Source organism: Polyodon spathula, chromosome 11 (genome assembly GCF_017654505.1).
Source record: "Polyodon spathula isolate WHYD16114869_AA chromosome 11, ASM1765450v1, whole genome shotgun sequence".
Taxonomy (NCBI): Eukaryota; Metazoa; Chordata; class Actinopteri; order Acipenseriformes; family Polyodontidae; genus Polyodon; species Polyodon spathula.
The window spans coordinates 7,645,160-7,664,973 of record NC_054544.1 but is presented as its reverse complement, the minus strand read 5'-3'; the positions used below and the strand labels follow the sequence as shown (position 1 = coordinate 7,664,973).

At 35.2% G+C, this 19,814-nt stretch overlaps 1 long non-coding RNA gene across 1 annotated transcript in view; it reads left to right on the top strand.

Moving 5' to 3' along the window:
* Window positions 1-19,156, top strand: part of LOC121322647 — a 53,146-nt gene extending 33,990 nt beyond the window's left edge. The window contains exon 3 of the long non-coding RNA XR_005951067.1: window positions 15,931-19,156. This is a non-coding gene — a long non-coding RNA (uncharacterized LOC121322647). The remainder of the gene's footprint in view (window positions 1-15,930) is intronic.
* The last annotated feature ends 658 nt before the right edge of the window (window positions 19,157-19,814 follow it).

The following is a 19,814-nucleotide window of genomic DNA, read 5'->3' as shown; positions in this document are numbered from 1 at the left end:
GGCAAGCAGACATCAAATGGGTACCGAGCTGTCTGTCAGAACTGAGAAAAGGCTTCAAAACACAGAACATAGAAGACTTGTTACATTTTGTTCCACCTAAGTTTGTCAAAACATGGGGTTATTCAGTGTGTACACAGCCCTTAAGGGAGCTTTAAAAAAGAGAGAGAAAGTAGACATACTCTTGAATCCTAAAAGAGATTTCCTTGAAGGATTCTGCAGTCTGCATATGTTGACTAAAACCTTTACTTTTTCTGAAATCAAAAGAAATACTTTGAAGACACATAAAATAAACTTCTGAGCTAGCCAGATCTTGTCTTTATGATGTAAAAATAATTGATAGAAATGCCTTTTTGTGACCTACCCCATATTCAAGGTCAGTTGCACCAGAATCCAGACCTATATATATATATGTATATATATAAAGCATGCTGTATCAAATTAAACAGACTTGGCTTTAGGCATCTGCAGTATTGCTGTAACCAATTGCCTTACAAAATATTTACACTGGTGGGGGAAAGCAAGTAATTGAATGCCTTTTGAAAAATGAGAAAATGAGAACCATGTTATATACAAAACCTTAAGTTTGAAAAGCTTCTGTAAACTTATTGCATTTTGAGAACATTTGTTACCAATTGATTGATATATATATATATATATATATATATATATATATATATATATATATATATATATATGCGCCCCCCCACCCGATTTCTGCCAGGCAGTGGCTTAGTGCTGAAAACATTTTTTTTTTCGGTGGCCTCAATACGCTTCAATCAGTACCGCTTTCAATTAGTATACACATGAACCGCCATTCACAACTGACCAATGACATGCTTGTTGTCTGCCATAGCACGTCTTTCAAATTAATGTTTGTGATTGGGCTATTTACTGTCATTCATTAGCGGTTCAAACTTGAACTCTTCTGATTGGACAATGGACACAACTTTATACGTTGCAGTACAAACGGACGCACAACGTGACGGAATCCTGAGTGAGAGACGTGAAGTATGGCCTGACAGCGGTAGAGGAAAGGAAAAAATTAACAATTTAAAAAAAGAAAATGCTATTTGTTTTGGTCTAAACGGCAGAAAACTGTTGATAAACCGTCTGAAGACAACAAGCTAGCAGCTACCACCGGCATTCCTGCGCCTTTCAAACGGTAATTAAATTAGTCAGGATGTGTGCGCTTAAATAAAACGGTTTGATTTGCTTTGAATACAAAATGTTAGTTAACAAAAATGAACAACCATAAGTACGAATGAAATTATATATAATTATTTTAATTTGTTATCATAATGTGAAATTGAAATCTGATGCAGATGATAAAAGTTCAAGTACTTTTGCTTTGTATTTCCTCTTTTGTTTTTAATCAGAAGTGTTCTAAACTGAATAAAAATTTATTTTTCGAAAATGAAACGTCAATGTACGAATAAGAAATCAGGTTGCCAATTTGCTGCCAATTGTCTTTTGCTGGTTTAAATTATTATTGTTCTTGCAGGTATTTTGTAGGGCAAAGTGCAGGGAGTCGTCTTGTTTTTGTTTTTTATTATTATTTTGTGCAGTATTTAGTTTTTAAGTTGTGTATTATGGCTCACTCTTTGTTTCTTCTCTTTTAGGTTGTGAGCGCCGATTATTGCTTATTTGTTTTTAATGTTTATTATTATTTACTGTTAGCGATTGTTTATTTTTTTATCACTATTTGCTTACGATTTGTGATTACGGATTCTCTCTCTATCTAAATATAATTCTTCCTTCTACTATACACCTTGTGTTTTCACTTTGCATAAATTATTGAATGTTCCTTTTGCACTATATATCTATCTACAAGAAAGTGCAGCCCTACCACTGTTTGCATAGACAGTATTTGAATTGGTTTGCACTTTTTTACCCTTCTGGTTAATGTTGCACTTGGTGTTTTTGTGGGTTTATATTTACTTAATTCCTTTTCACATTGATATCACTTTATCTTTTATATTTTCAGTGTCTGTCTCAACTGTGCTCTGTATGGTATTGCTGTCTTTGTACAAGTTTAGCCTCTACATATTGATCCTGGTGTTTCTTTCAATCTTACCTGAACTTGATAATTACATTTTCTAATTACAATCTCTTTAATACATTGTGAGATTTACTGTGCAGATTTATATACATTTTGTACTCTTCAATAAAACTGCTTTGTGACTAGCTCTCATTTAATTGAAAGGGCTTGTGTGAGGGGAAACCCATATCTTGGTCATGACTTGAAGGTTCCCTACCTCTGATGCTAACAGTCATTTGTTTAGTTCATTTCACACTACACTTCCGACTGGTTTGCAACGATTGCGACAGACGCAACAATTTAGTACATCTGCTCCTTAGTGGCATTCTCTATTTATTTTTTATTTTTATTTTTTTTTCAATGATACATTTTTTTTTACTTGTATAATAAGCAGTATATAATAGAGTATTGTTTGTTTATTTTTTAATGTATTGCAGTGCACATACGTGTAAAATAAAGTATATTCTAAAATCTACAGTACAGGGTACCTTGACTGAAAGCTATTGACATATTTCTTTCCATTGCAGTAATGTAATTATAAACTGTACAGTCTATACTGCACATTGTTTGAAACTCTCAGTGTGACTGTGCTAATTCGATGACTAATAGCGCATAATGACTATCATTAATTAAGTAGTAATGGTAAAAACTGAACAGTTGTTAATATATATTGCTTAATTTAATTAAATGCAATATACTTTTGTTTCAACTGGCACAGGAATATTTATAGAGCAACATTAACAAAACCCTGTAGAAGAGGTGTTTTTTTCCAAATACAATAAAAACAGGGTCCACAAGCTAATAATCCAAAGTGGTCCAAAACAAACAATAAAAAAACATATATATATTCAGAATCAAATGCAGAGTTTGACAGAGGTTGGCTTTTACTATGGAATGTGTTTTTTTTTGTTTTGGTTTGGTTTTTTGTGCCTAACACATTGATGTTAGTTCCATGGAGGGCAGTGATGTTATGAGAGATCTATGGCAGGATAAAACAGAAGCTGCACTGCCCTGCAGGCTCTGGCTTCAGTGAGCCCTTTACAATTCCATCAGTTCCAGCCTTGAAGACTATAAAAATAATAATCACAATCAGAAGACAACAATCATAGGACTAGCCCTATGACTTAATCACATAGTTTGATACAGCCGTAACTGAATTAGGCTCTGCATGGACCATATAGCCACCATGAAGAGGTTCCAGACACAGAATGCTAATAGGATATATCCCATTGAAGGGTACCTTTTGGCAACAAAAAAAATAGCAGCACCTAAATATTTAAATTGTTATAGTGTAGAGAAACAGGGCTGATCTCTCCTGTTTTCATCAGCTACACAAGTAGGGTGTGTTTGGTTGCTTTACTTTAGACGAGCACTAGTGTTCAGCTGTGACCAGGAGGTCTCAATAGTAAACTGGATTGGGCCCCTGCTAAATTCAGTTCCCTTATCTGGGCTTCTGGGTCAATCAATAGGAACACACTTGTGGGTTAGGTTGGGCATAAGGTGTAGCTGCACATTTGATGTTGATCAAGGGGGCAGCAGTTGGCGCAATAAAAGTACCCTAACAAGACAAATCCTTAGAGGGGAGATTGTGTGGCCTACAAGGAGAAGAGGCAGCTGTGAGGAGATTATATATAAATCCTAAACCAGTGGTTTTTTTGTGTTTGCGGCAAATTAGATGTTAGGGTGGTTGGACTGTGATATTTGTCTATGGACATTTTTTTTTTTTTTTCCTGAAAACCTATTCCACTCCACCCTAGATTTCTTTAAAAACCAAGTAAGCAAACTTGACATTGCTGAACACAACAGAAGCATTTGGATAACTGAGGCTACCCAACGGTGAGCAAAATTCTCAACCTTGCTAAACCTACTAAAAGTATATATGGTACGAATCTTAAATGTGGTTCAAAGCATTTCATCAGCATTCGTCACCAATTCCAAAATGTTTTTCCAATATTACAACAGCAAGAGAACATTCAAAGAGGAGATTAAATGTTTAAGAGATACAAATGGCAAAATCATAGAGGAAGAAAAAAAAATAGCAAATATGTTAAATGATTACTTTTCACAAGTTTTTACAAAGGAAGATACTGACAACATGCCCCACATGTCATCCAGTTCCTATCCAGTTTTAAATAACTTTAGCATAACTGAGGCAGAAGTGTTAAAGGGACTAGGAGCTCTTAAAATAAACAAATCCCCTGGGCCGGATGAGATCCTCCCAGTAGTACTCAAAGAAATGAAAGAAGTAATTTACAAACCGCTAACCAAGATCATGCAGCAGTCTCTTGACACAGGGGTGGTACCGACAGACTGGAAAATTGCAAACGTAATACCGATCCACAAAAAGGGAAACAAAACTGAACCAGGTAACTACAGACCAGTAAGCCTGACTTCTATTATATGCAAACTTATGGAAACTATAATAAGATCCAAAATGGAAAATTACCTATATGGTAACAGGGTACTGGGAGACAGTCAACATGGTTTTAGGAAAGGGAGATCGTGCCTAACTAACTTGCTTGATTTTTTTGAGGATGCAACATCGATAATGGATAATTGCAAAGCATATGACATGGTTTATTTAGATTTCCAGAAAGCTTTTGACAAAGTCCCGCACAAAAGATTAATTCTCAAACTGAACGCAGTTGGGATTCAAGGAAACACATGTACATGGATTAGGGAGTGGTTAACATGTAGAAAACAGAAAGTACTGATTAGAGGAAAAACCTCAGAATGGAGTGTGGTAACCAGCGGTGTACCACAGGGATCAGTATTAGGTCCTCTGCTATTCCTAATCTACATTAATGATTTAGATTCTGGTATAGTAAGCAAACTTGTTAAATTTGCAGACGACACAAAAGTAGGAGGAGTGGCAAACACTGTTGCAGCAGCAAAGGTCATTCAAAATGATCTAGACAAGATTCAGAACTGGGCAGACACATGGCAAATGACATTTAATAGAGAAAAGTGTAAGGTACTGCACGCAGGAAATAAAAATGTACATTATAAATATCATATGGGAGATATTGAAATTGGAGAAGGAATCTATGAAAAAGACCTAGGAGTTTTTGTTGACTCAGAAATGTCTTCATCTAGGCAATGTGGGGAAGCTATAAAAAAGGCTAACAAGATACTCGGATACATTGTGAAAAGTGTTGAATTTAAATCAAGGGAAGTAATGTTAAAACTGTACAATGCACTTGTAAGACCTCATCTTGAATATTGTGTGCAGTTCTGGTCACCTCGCTATAAAAAAGATATTGCTGCTCTAGAAAGAGTGCAAAGAAGAGCGACCAGAATTATTCCGGGCTTAAAAGGCATGTCATATGCAGACAGGCTAAAAGAATTGAATCTGTTCAGTCTTGAACAAAGAAGACTACGTGGCGACCTAATTCAAGCATTCAAAATTCTAAAAGGTATTGACAGTGTCGACGCAAGGGACTTTTTCAGCCTGAAAAAAGAAACAAGGACCAGGGGTCACAAATGGAGTTTAGAAAAAGGGGCATTCAGAACAGAAAATAGGAGACACTTTTTTACACAGAGAATTGTGAGGGTCTGGAATCAACTCCCCAGTAATGTTGTTGAAGCTGACACCCTGGGATCCTTCAAGAAGCTGCTTGATGAGATTTTAGGATCAATAAGCTACTAACAACCAAACGAGCAAGATGGGCCGAATGGCCTCCTCTCGTTTGTAAACTTTCTTATGTTCTTATGTTCTTAACAGATATTTAGAATGACAGTAACGAATGACAGCAGATCATTAGGGAGGAGTTTGGCAGAAATAGTTTGGATTTAAAGAGTTTAGGAAATGTCTCAGAGCACCTCACCCAGTCTGGACCTCCCAGTGTGACAGATGAGAAAATGCCTGTGGGAAATGACAACATGGTATTTCCCATTCTTAGATCATTAGGAAGCATATGCCATGACTATAGGGAGTCACTGTAAGCTATGTGGTATGCTGGTCTGTCACCAGGGAAATATGGATCTGAAGTTTTTTCTGTTTGTACACCATTATGTTTTTCATTTGTATCTAATTATCTTGTTTTTTCTTTAATTCTCCATCTAATCAGTGGGGTTCTCTGCTGCAAGTGAATACAGTCTTTATTAAACCTGACACCAACTGAATGTTGCAAACAAATAAGGTATGCCATTTTCTCACAGTAGTAGTCTGTTCTTTCTCTCTGTCAGGTAGAATACACCATCTTATTTAGTGACAATGGCATGATCAAGATTATAGAATATTGTATATTCCTGCCATTTTGGTTCCCAATTTATTTACTGTAAAAACAAAGTTAATGTTGATGACTCAAATGCTTGAAAAAAGTTGTGTTTTAATTACATTTCAGTGTGATGTGATATCCCTTTTACTGAGAATTTTTTTTGGGGGTGGTGTCTAATAATAATCGAAACAGTCTCAGACCTAAATAAAGTCATCTTTTAGCTCTAAACATAATACAGATACAGTGATGGGGTATGTATCAGGGCAGGGTTACAATGGCATACAATTTGGCAGCCAGTCATTCTCTCAAACACGTGATGTATGAAGTGCATTTAATCTGTTTTAAACTTGTTTCCTCTTTCTGTAGTATGTATTTCCTAGAATGGTGCCAGTACTACTGAAAGTGCCTGCTATGTGTTCAACAGTTTAGCACTACACTTTATCTTATAAATCAATATACTGGCCTTCATTCTAGTCAATCTGGAATGTCATAATTTAGGGCCCCTCAGATCTGAGGAAGCTTGAAGAGTACTAGTTGAAAGAGTTGGAATAAATATTTCTTAAAGTGCAATTGCCTGAGCTGCTACATGAAACCTGAACAGCTACCAGAAAAGAACATTTTGGTCACTGTGCTGGACTGGATTTTAGGTGTGATCACAGGGGGAATTGTCAATGCAATAAAGCGACACACAAACGAACTATGACACCCACTTAGCCTGTTGCAACACTTTCAGTTATGCAAATCGGAGTGCTTCTCCAAACTTTTACAACATGGAACACAAATATCAAAAGGAAAAATCCAGCTTAAAGAAGAAAAGTCTGTAATTTAAGGTGGCATGCATAATGCATACAAGTAATGCTGCATGAACATTTTATACCTCATTTTACCATTGCCTCATCCAGTTCCTGAACAGAAAGACTGCAGCACAAAACACAATCAACACCTGTTCTGACACTGCTTATTTAAAATAATGTAAAGCTCTCGCCTGCAACTGACACTCACATTTAAAATAAATTACACCAGGTAACTTAATAACCTTTTCTCCTTTTCAGTATTAGCTTTGCTTTGCCCTTCAGCTTTTCTCACTGTCACCATTCAAGGGAATAATCTCTTGTCCTCATTAAAAATAAAATAAAATGCAGAAGCTTTTTCACAAGCTTGAGCTGACCAGTGCTTTGTTCTGACTTAGAAATCTTGTCTGGCACACACAAAGAAAAATGTTCTAGATCACTTCCAAGTTTCACTCTCTATCTTCTTTAGCACAGCTGTTTGTTTGTTTAGAATTCTTCTTAACTTTGTTATTATTATATTGCTATCAATTAGCTTTTTGTGTTATATTTGGGGACACCTATTACGTTACATTAATATGATTTGTCAGTGAGTATCTCAACAGTTCACAGTGCCACCTTTCATTCTGAGCATATAGCATTAATCTTTCTCTATAAATTGTCTCTTACTGGTAAAGATTACTTTTTACTGTACCTCCAGTAAACTATGATAAGTTCTCATTGCTCATTAACAAAAATTTTAAAAAGATATGTTATCTCACACTGAAGTTGCTTCCAATAATGAATATTACTCTGCTGTAATCTAGTATTACATTTTTATGTGGTGTTGTATGCAATTACTATATATACTGGGAACATTAGTTTAAAATCATAAGATAAGTTATAAAAAAAAAAGGAAATGCTTGACACCAGACGCAGCACAATTGTATCCAGTGGGGATTTCATAAGCAAAACGTGATTACACCACAGTGATTTATTTTACAAACAAGGCATTTGTATTTGTTGTCATAGTAATAATATGTGCCCATGCCAACTGGTTTTAAGATGCAATGAAAGAATACTGTAGCTATGAAAAAAAATGGAAACTGCACTTTATAGTAACATAATTGAATGGAGGCATTGTAAGTAGTTATACACACTTCTGGTTTGAGTGATCAGGGCTCCACAGTGAATGGTTATTCTTTCCATAAACAAAGAAAATAATTCTAGTTCAGAGGGCATTAAGATGTAGAATAGTGATTCAAAGATATTCATAGTTATATCAATGCTCATATTCAAAGAATGCTAATAGCTGTCAAAAATCCCCATTATAAGCTAACATATAATTTGTATAAGTCAAGTCGCTCTTTTTTTCTGCAGGTAAAATGAATGCCCGGTAGAGCAATTATTTTAGAGAGACAACTTTATCCGAGCTGTCTGACGGCTTACAGAAGTAAGCCTGGAATGCATAATTCAACATGCAGTCACTGTCAGGTTCAGATCTACCTTATATCTAAAGTTATCCTCTACTTACTGTGTAAGCTATAACAGACGAAGATGCAGTTGTCTGTGTTTTACTATGCAGAATATATCAAATAGAAAATCACTATTAAAATATATTTATACAGTGATTTCTTGTTTTAAATCTTTTTGAATGTTTCTAACAACAGATGTTAAAAGAAACCTCATTAAGAAAAAAAATCTAAAATTAAACTAAAAGGGGATGAACATGCAGTGACAATCCATTGTAAGATAGACATTGAAAACTTCCACCACTAACCAACATCATCACCAAGGCTCTGTGTGGCTTTTACTCATGCATCTTGTACATCTTTTTCCAGATTTTTTGGGGGTCGGTGGCAGTGCGCCACTGCGGCTAGTTGTGTTAATCATTCATTATTATGTTATCCATTCATGGCTTGCCGGCCTCATCTTTTGGTTGAGGTGGTCCTGCCACTTCCAATGCGGCACTGGGATGCATGACATCATTTGTGTTTTCCTAGCCAGTCTCGCTCAGGTAGCTGTCGAGCACCCATGGGATAGGTCTCCTGCCAAATGTATTATTTATCATTAAATCGTCTGTACAATTGCAAATCAATAAATCATCACATTGCAGATTCTTTGTTCTGAATAATGCTTTCAAAGTTTGTATAGAACACCGTAACACTTTACATTAAGGGACTACAGTTACTGTGTACATACAGTCACAAAATTACAATGTACAGTAGGAAGGAAAACAAAGCAATAGGAAAAAGCTTTTACAACTCTAAATATTGTTTAACAATTCACAGTTGAGGCAGTGTTAAAAAAAAAATAATAATTCTTCAATGCACTAAATCAAAAGTAAAACACAAACAAATCACTGTATTATCAATGACTCCAATCACTTATTTACACTGTCATCTGTTTGCATTCAAGGATGTATTAAATATGAGACCTTGAAGTTCAAGATGTTGCTCAATCCAGTGTTTTGACACTCCTTACTTCCTCTTTGTAGGATATATGAAGTAATAACTCTTCCAAGGTAACCCTGAACTTCAGGGCTTCCCCTGACGATTTACCAAAATTCAAAATTTACTTGAAACAGCCTTGAAATGTAGCCTCTTCAACTGAATCATATCAATCATAGTATTAGTACAATGGACTTTTCATAGTCAAGTTTAAAATGTATTGGCAAATCCTATCCAATTTGGAATTTGTTGGGTTGTTTACATGTCATACACAATTATGATTATTATTATTATTATTATTATTATTATTATTATTATTATTATTATTTATTTAATTAGAATTATTGTCTCCCTTATATCTCAATAATAATTTAAGGATACCAAAACCGGAAGGGGGTTTTGGCCTTCCCCCACCCCACCCCCCCCCCCCACTCCAGTTATTTCAAGTACAAAATGTTCATCCAAGTAGGTGTCAAGATGATGTCTTCCATTTTCCTTGTGAATTTCTGACTAGTAGTTTATTGTATTCTAATCGGTAATGGTATTGTCTATTGTCCAGTAACCTCTGGCAGAAATAAGTTTCCCATGAGTCTCCAGGAGATCACACATAAACATGAATTAAAGCCACATACACTTCATAATTAAAGAATATTCATTTGAAAAATCCAATACAGTTTTCCTTTGAAAAGTGTCAGACACACACACACACATTATTTTTAAAACTTAAAGGTAGGTAAGTCAGGTCTTTATGTTTTTCATAAACCTCCCAGTGAAGGTTTTTTTTTTTTTTTTTTTTAAACCGGCTCTTCTACCGGCCACAGTGACCACATTGTTAAGATACTTTATAAATTAATTTCATTTTCAACTGCCGTAGTCTTCAGTTTTGACCCTCAATTATTTGTCTCTAGTCTACTAACCCCCTGCACACTTTAAACATTCTACAAGCTACTGCTAAACCTTGGATTAAACAGGTTTCTGTAATGGCAATTACGGTCAAATATGAACTCAGCTTATTCCTCTTATAATTGCTCGCTTCCCTCTCCCCAGAGCTTTTCAATTCAGTTTAAAAGCACACTGGCTGCTTTTGACTAGCTTCTTTCTTAGCACCTCTGTCCATTCTCTGTTCAGATACAATCCATTATCTTTAAAAACCCCTTTTTCACAGACAATTTGACTTTTGTGGCACATATTTTTGTTAGCACAACTCATTCTACTCACAGCTACCTGGCATGGTAGGGCTGTTCCAATTCTGCTGTACCATTTTACCAGCCCTGTAAAACCCCTCTCAAGTCTACTGGCCTTCTGTGTACCCACATGTACTGCAATCATTATCTCTGCCCCTTGACAATCCTCTCTACCATCTTTTTAGATCCCCATATATTGCCTAAGGCTAGAACATAACTGTGGTTGATCTTGTTTTCTTTACATATTCTCTCTCTCTCTCTCTCTCTCTCTCTCTCTCTCTCTCTCTCTCTCTCTCTCTCTCTCTCTCTCTCTCTCTCTCTCTCTCTCTCTCTCTCTCTCTCTCTCTCTCCTCTCTCTCTCTCTCTCTCTCTCCAGGTTCAACCTAATAATGACCAGGCAATGAAAACAGTTTTCAAACCATATTTCCCTATCTAATGTGCTATCACAGTTTGATGCAAACAATACAGGTGCTTGAAAGAAATATTGATGTTATTGATCAATGATTTAGGGTACTTACAGATACAGTTAATGGGCTGGTGCAGTTTTTTGTTGTTTTTTTAACTTGTATTTTGTACGTCATGGCTGTGACTGTGAAGTGTTTTGTTCTACTCCATCTGACCGCAGGAGATGCAATAAAAAACACTGGAGGCAAAATAAATTGAAAGGACGTATTTTTGTTACAAATGCTCTGGTAGTGTAGACTAGCAATACGATTTTGTGTGCCTCTGTTTAAGGGGGTATGAAATAGGTCAAAGTTTTATAATGGTCCTAATAAGACACATCTTTAGGAAATGCCTACTTTGTTATTTAAATATATTAACCTGAAGAAATAAAGAAAGGTACTTTGATCTTAATATTTTTGCTTTTGAGAATAAAATCTCCTTGAGAAAAAGTTTGCATCGGACAGCATAAAGATCTGTAATAAAGATCTTCACAATTCAGTCAAAAGCCTAAAGGACTAGTCACTATTTTGTTTATGGTTTGATATATTCCTAATCAGTGGCTGGTGTAATTTAGTGAACAACAAACTAAAATAGTATATTTGGCTTGAATTCTTTAGTTGAAGTGGCACTGTGAGTCCTGTGGGTGCTAATCATAGACCATTAGCCCCCATGCTAACAGCAAACAGACTATATGTATTTATATAATTTCATAGCTATTTCACACTGTCAATTCTGTAAGAGCCTGATCTATTAAGCCCGGGACATGGTTCCCGATGCGATCGTCGCATCTCTCTGGATGAGGTTGCGTTGCAAGAAACACCTCTGAGACACACACTGCCTGATTGAAATCGCAGGAAGGGATGCACAATTCGTCTTTTTTTTCTGATGTTTCACCTACCCTGAATACATTAAAGTACAGTGGCAATGAGGCAAGTCAATGACAATACTATGCATATATTCTCCCTCTCTTTTAATACACACACACAACATACGTACATTCAAACATACATACCTACACACAAGGTATTCCATTGGTTTGTATATAATGTCTGTGCTGATATCTTTTGAAAACAAGTTCTAACAGCCCTACTGTTTAACTATTAGACAAAATATTTACACAATACTTAAATGCTGCTACACCCATGATTCATTTCATATCAACAATGTTTTAATTAAATTATACCTAATCACATTTTTATGTACAATGTAGGAAACATACTGTCGAACAAATGCTTATAATGAAAACAAGTATTATGTATTTCCTTCGTTGTAAATAAAAATGTTATTTAGTATAGTTAAATTAAAACGCTATTAATAATAAATACATCATGGTTATAGCAGCAGTTTTTAAGTACAGTATTCTGTAAATATTAGGTCTAATAGCTAACATCATAGTACACATCATATAGAAACACACTGCCCGATGCGACTAAAAAATCACGTCACTATTGATCGCACCGGCCAGAGTCCCCCCGGCTTTACTTAAATTGTTTGCTTATTTCAATTAAGCAAACCAGAGCAAGGACTTTCTCTTATTTATTTGTGAATTAACACCACTTCTATTGAATATATAAGCAATGATTAGCAGTTTCTCCTGGAACACAATGCAGCACTACAATTTTTGGGATATTTATTTTATTGAAAGTTTGTTTCATTTACAGTATATGAGGAAAATCATAAATAGTTTGCTTATTTAAAAATAAAGCCTTCTCGATGAAAAGCATGAAAAAGGTGATAGTTTACTGGAAAATTATGCAACTTGGTCAACTCCCTTAGTAATATAATTTTATTTAATGAAAGATAGACGCCGAGTCATCTTTCACGCCTAACCGGAGCAGGACTGTTCTGGCCTGCTAAAACGGTGTTAGAATAGTAGTTAGGTATCCTGCAATGTATAAAAAGGTGATTATGTTAATGAGAAACATGTCAGTAACTATCAGATTTCACACTGTAACACAATTTATTTACCAGCTGTACCTCTACTGGATATATGACATCAATTATACTTACCATCAAATTAACTGTACATAGAGCAACTACAAATGATTTATTTCTGTGAAAACTGATATATATATATATATATATATATATATATATATATATATATATATATATATATATATATATATATATATATATATAATCTCATCTATGCAAAATAAAATGGAAATTGAGCAATACTATATGGTAAAATATGATACTTAGGTAATATAGTTCTCTTTGGTAAAATGAATGGTACTTTATCATAGGACAATTGTAGTTAATTTCAATAGTTTAAATGGCTCTGATGCTAAAGAATTCATATAAATAGTAAATAGTACCAGATGGTTTATCAATGGTAAATGCCAAGCTTGTATCTTTCATATTAAAAACTACTGGTGTTCCAAAAGGACTGATGCATTTGGCACAATATTCAGACTGGAAATACACAACACCACTGGCCCAATCAAGGAGATTGCTGAGGTAATTATATGACATGATACTCAACTTAAAATGGGGAAACTACATTATTAACAAACAGTGACTTAAACTTGCTTTTTCTATGACAGACAAATTAGGTGTACAAATGTTTGTATGTGTATTTGTCCCAAGAAATTCACAATAAAGCCTAAGAAATGATCTTCCCACTCCCAAATAATACAACAAAAAGACATCCATGTAACCTTACCTAACTCTTTAGACTTAAGTACTGAGATGGCTGGTTCAGATTTTCTCTTTTTGCCACCTGGCTCACGATGACGACATTTGTTGCTGTGAAAGAACTTTAATATATAGCAGATGGAAGTTTTTAACACCTTGAAAAATCTGTCGCTCAGAAAAAACAACACTCATACTGTAGCTCTGTCACTCTCAGGAGACAAAACACATGCAATTTTTTTTTTTTTTTTTTTTGTACTTTAAATATCCTATTTATCCCAATCAGTATATCTCTTTACAATAAGTATATTTCAAACAATATGGTAACACACAGTGGTGGCATGGCCTCACCAATAATTCCCAAAGGCTAAAAAAAAAACATTTTGCATATGTGTTTCATTTAATTGAGAAATATAAACACATTTAAGCATATCCACAGAAACTCTAGTGCAGTGTACTCTGTTGCAAGGCCCGCGGGCCACTGGCGGATGCTTGTGGACTTTAGTGACGGCAGACAATGCACAAATGTGAAAAAGGCAGTGTGGCGGCCCTCACCCTGATGTCTTATCGACAAAAGTGGTCCCCCTCTGAAAATTAGTGAAGAACACTGCTCTAGTGACATTATTTAAAAGTTTCAACTCGCTTTCACCAGTAGCGAAAACGCAACGTCAGAAAACTGGAACAATGTAGCGCTACAGCACTGCTGCATGAGGCACAAACCTTGAGTGCCTCACAAAGCTGCTTGCTACCATGGCAGCTCATCAGGCTAGATAGTTCTTTTCTGGTGGTGATGCACCTACAGGATATGGAGCAGTTAGAATTTGTGCAGTTTTATTTTTTTCAATAATGGCTTTAGTTGAATCTGATATTATATACAACCTGAGGAAAATAAGATTTACAGAAAGATCCCAAGAGGAGAGGTGTTTAGTTGTTGAGCATGGCAGAATAACACCAGCTCTGGAGATTTTGAAGACGGTAAACGAACATGGCAAGGAGTCCATAAAATTGAAGGCAGCGCTGTGAACAAATTATTGGTCATGGTTCCTTCTTTCAGCAAAATAAGTCAAGGTTGCATCTCTTAATGGACGCAAGACTGTCAATTTCTTGCCACGAAATGACAAGCTGCCTTGTTCATTTTGAATTACTTGATTTGTGATATTCTATTTGTGTCTTTATATCAAATGTTCCACGCCGGTGTCACATAATGACTATTAGAACTAAACACTACGTGGTTTTAAGGTTCTGATTTGCCAGTTGGCTATAAAAACTTGTATCCTCAGTTCTGTAAATTGCATGTTGTTTACAGTGCTGACATTGTTTAATTGATGGGGGTATATTTTACATAGCGACTGAAGTTTATTATTTGAATGCATTTATAAAAACTTGTATCCTCAGTTCTGTAAATTGCATGTTGTTTACAGTGCTGACATTGTTTAATTGATGGGGGTATATTTTACATAGCGACTGAAGTTTATTATTTGAATGCATTTAAATGTTTTCAGCTGAGGCATATATGAAGTCAGCTGAGCAAAGTAAAGATGGGAAGTTGCTCATGCAGGGTGTTTACAGCCCTTCACGTCAAGTGAGTTTGGTGAGGATCCCGAATATTAGAGAGAGGAAGCTCTCGTGGTGCTAGTTGAATAAAGCCTTTACCATTAACCATCACCTTGCAGGAGCACATAATTCACAATATTTAAAAAAAAAAAATAAAATTAATTACTATTGTATTTGCTGCCATTGACCAGTATTATAAAAGATGCACTACCATACTGTATTTCAAAAGCATGATATTGTATTCATTGCCAGACATCCAACAGCTTATTGTATACACTTGTTAACATTTTGCAAGGTAAGCAATTATTTTTTTTAAAACCTGACATTTGCATGACTTTTCAGAGTCAGTCCTCCAAAAGAACAAACTTCACATGTGCGCTGCAGATTTCACTGTGTAGATATTTTAAATTCCATTAGCAAACCTAAAATAATCTGTAAAATCTAAAACCAAATTAAGGAATTGAATATTCTTGACATACCTAATATGTTGCCATGTGTTTCTTATGTTTATATAGAGGTTTTTAATTTCACATTTAAAACTGCTTCTACCAGGAGAATGATCTTCATGGCACATAGCGCTGACAAATCACGCACTGTTACCTGTACAAAAGTAACCCCTCCCATTTTCCACTACAGGTGTTTTGCTTTTCTGTGACGCCAACCCCTGACCCCCCAGATGAATGTCCAAGGACCACAACAAAGGAACCGTCAATTATTACAGTGAATGGTCACAATAATCAAAACAATTTATACAAAAAAAAACAAAAACAAAACAAAAATTTAAAATCAGTACAATGTTATTTGACACACTTCATAATTCCTACATAGTAGTGAAGTCAATATGTATTGTACTGCCAAAAAACATTTCCAATCACACACTGAACAAAATTATTCTAGGCCTTTTGCACATCTGCAAGCTAGACAGACTTCACCATTCAAACAAAAGCACTACTTGATTGTGATGTCCCATTATCTCTTTGTCCAACTTTTCCGGGTTCCTCCAGCAACTTCTCTCATCCACTTCCTGGCCTAGGTCCTCCAGCAAAACAGTTTGCTCTGCTTTCTCCTGCACTGGGCTGAGAGCACACCTTTTATAGGGCATGAGGTAATGGGTAACAGGCGATGCAGTTAGTTTCCTCAGAAAGTCAATCAGTTCTACCATTTGGTCACCAGTGTACTAATAATAAATACAACAAAATAGTAAACACACCAAGCAAAAACTGAACATAGTAAGCAATATAAAATAAAAACAACCAAGTAATCACAGCAAAATTATAACAAAGATTATAGAAAGATGCTTTAATTGTCTAATAGTTTTGAGATGAAACATGTCTTCATCTCTTTGTCTAATTAGGTGCTAACAATTACTAAGATATATCAGTAGGGAATTATACTGTATACAACATCTTATGAGACAACTTGTTACAATCAGCAAAGAAAAAAAAAAATCATCAGCTGTTATATATGTTTGATTCCAGGCACAGGAAAGTCTCAGATCGAGAAGTGATCTATTTCATTACACATATGTACACAGTGCTTCGAAAGGTGATCTTCCCCAATCTGGCTTGAATAAATAAGGCCTAAAAACAAAGTTTTACAACCTTGGTGTCTTGTTTAAGATTTATAGCCATGCAGCTCCCCTTTTTAGCAAATTAAACCTTGTGTCAAGGCTGAAAATTAAATCCAAGACTCCGCCGCCCTATGCGTAGGGGGAACAAATTGGCACCACATGCCGGCTGTCAAGAAGCAATGATGGGAAGCAGAGGGAAGCATGAGCCTTCCAACCTAAGGGGAGCCACTGGTCAACTCCACCGGGATACATATTCAATTCCATTTAAACTCAGAAACAGAAATCTTTTTGTTATGGAATAGGATTTAAAAGGTTATGACGTTGTCAAAAAAAAAAAAAAAAAAAAAAAAAGGTTTCTTTTACCCGTCCTATAACGATACTGGATAATTTATGCCTTCATGGTAAAATATGTATAACAAACCGCTCTTATTTTATCCCTTTGCTTACACTTTCATAGAATGTGCCTTTGTCCTACATAGCATAACATCTTGTTACTTTATTAGTGTAAGAATAAACACTGTGCATTTCAAACTATTTATTAGCACTAAGGAAATTATTTCCACACCAATGAAAATTCTTTCAACTTTTATTTATGACTTTGAAGGGTAGCTCCCAATGTCATGTCATATTAAAATGGTCTACTGTGCTTGTCTCCATCTTTCTAATTGGGTAAAATTGTTATTGTAACAATGGGTATTGTAAATCCAGAATGTTGCTAAACATCTTGTATTATATTGTTTAAAGTTATTTTGTGTTTAATAACAACTGAAGGGGAACTATGGAAACATTACTGCGATTTGATAGATTTTGTGAAGTATGGACTGCAGTATAGTGTATTATTTCAAGATAGAGGGGAAGTTCTGGAATGCTGAGTTGTAAAATATTTTTTCAGCATTCTTCATATCTTTGTTGATGATAAATGTAGCGTAATCTTTAAACGTTGTTTTTTTGTTTGTTTGTTTGTTTTTATTTATTTATTTTTATAATCCCACAGTAAGAACTGTCCAATTTTTTAAACTAGTAATTGGGTCAAAAAAATGGCTAAAACAAAAATATGATTTTACCTTAGGTAATGCACATTACTGTACCTTACTTTCTAACAAACTGTAAAACTAAGAACAAGAAGAAAAGGAATAAGAGACAGTAATCCTGATCCCTATGGAGAATGTGTGAAGTACTGCAGTTGATTTTAGTCACATATTATAATTCTGTTAAGACGATTTAACCATATTTCATTTTGGTCTTTTTGCATTATTCAAAGTGGAGCATTTCCTTTTTGATTTTGTTGATTCAATGTTATGCTTGATTCACAAGTTAAATGCAGTTGCATCTGCGTTATGTTACTAGCAATAAAAAATATAATGATATTTTGGGACACTCCTATCTTTCTAGGCTCTGCTTAAGTTTTTGAATTATTCAAAATATGTTTTTTAGGTCACTATGTTTAAAAAAATTACAATTATTTGCAAAACCTTTAAAAAAAAGTTATGTTACAACTTAATATTAACCAAATCTGGACTGATCCTGTATTTTAAACAAGACAGGCCAATGAATATTCCACATAATTTGTGTATAAAAACAAATGGCATAATGTAAGCGAGTCCCAAACTTTCTTACAGCACTGTATTTTGTTATGATTGAATTGTAGTACACTATTAATTGTGTTATTTACCCCTTGTTTCCCAGGCCGAGGGTTTTTGTGGAACGTTTGGAACGTTTTGTGGACTTGGAATCTTTGTCACGGCTCTAACGGGTGCCTGCAGTTGTTAGGGGGTTGTACAGGAGAAGAGGACTGGGCCCCGTCGCAGACCCTGAACATTACACTTGGCTGAGTCTAAAGAACTGCCACAGTCATTCTATAAAGGGCTTGAGTGATTCCCGTGATGGGCCTACTTTTGCTTAAGCTTGTCTACTCGCTTGAACATTACGCTTGCTGAATGTGCTGCTAATAAGTCTTTTTGATATTTATTCTGGACACTTCTATTGTTTTAACGTGCTGCTAATGAGTTATTGATACTTACCTTGAACGCTGCTATTGTTCAACACGCTGCTTACGAGCTAAGTGATATTTACTTGGAATGCTATTATTGCTTAACACGTTGTTAATGAGTTTGGGTTACGCCTCTTATGCCTATCGATCGATCAATGCTTTAACAAGTCATTTCATGTGTATCCCCCTGTATTATTGAAGTTAAATAAGATGTTTAGTTGGCTATACTATGCACTTGATATATTACTACTAATAGCTTAATTGTATTATATATTGGGTGATCTGAATTGAGTATTATAATAGATGTTTTTAGATTAAAGAGGTATTGGTACTATATTAGTAGAATAGCTCAGTTACTAATATTGGTGCTTTGTATGCTGTAGGTCTTGAATAGTGATAAACTGTGATACTATCATTTTAAGCGTGTTAAATGCAATGATAAAGAACATTGAGATTTCACTTACCTGGTTATGGTCCTTGGTTGTCCTCCTGGGGGGATGGGGTCAACAGCACAGAAAACCAACATACCTGTGTAGAGGGGCGAGGAAAACATAAAGTTATGATAAATTAGCATTGGCCCTGACAGAAGGGCATAACGTATAAGGTGAAACATAATTAATACTATACCTGCTTTATTGTAGCTGGTAAATCTACTCTACATCATTGACATACTGACATGCAACATTACTATAGAACAGTAATTTAAACCTACAATAGGCTTAGCTCCTGTTAAGGCAAATCAGAACCTACCAATCTGAAGGATTTTGTCGATTCTAATCCTAGTCAACATTTGTTCAGTTCTTGAGTGTAACCTGTCTCTGTTACAGAATGGTTCCTTTCAAATCAACCTTCTTAAAACCTATTTTTGCTATTAACTGCCACTATTAACATGATTTTAATTACAGTTCAAAGTAGACCTTTATTGGGCTGATTCTGGGAGGAAAGTGAATTAGTCTGAAA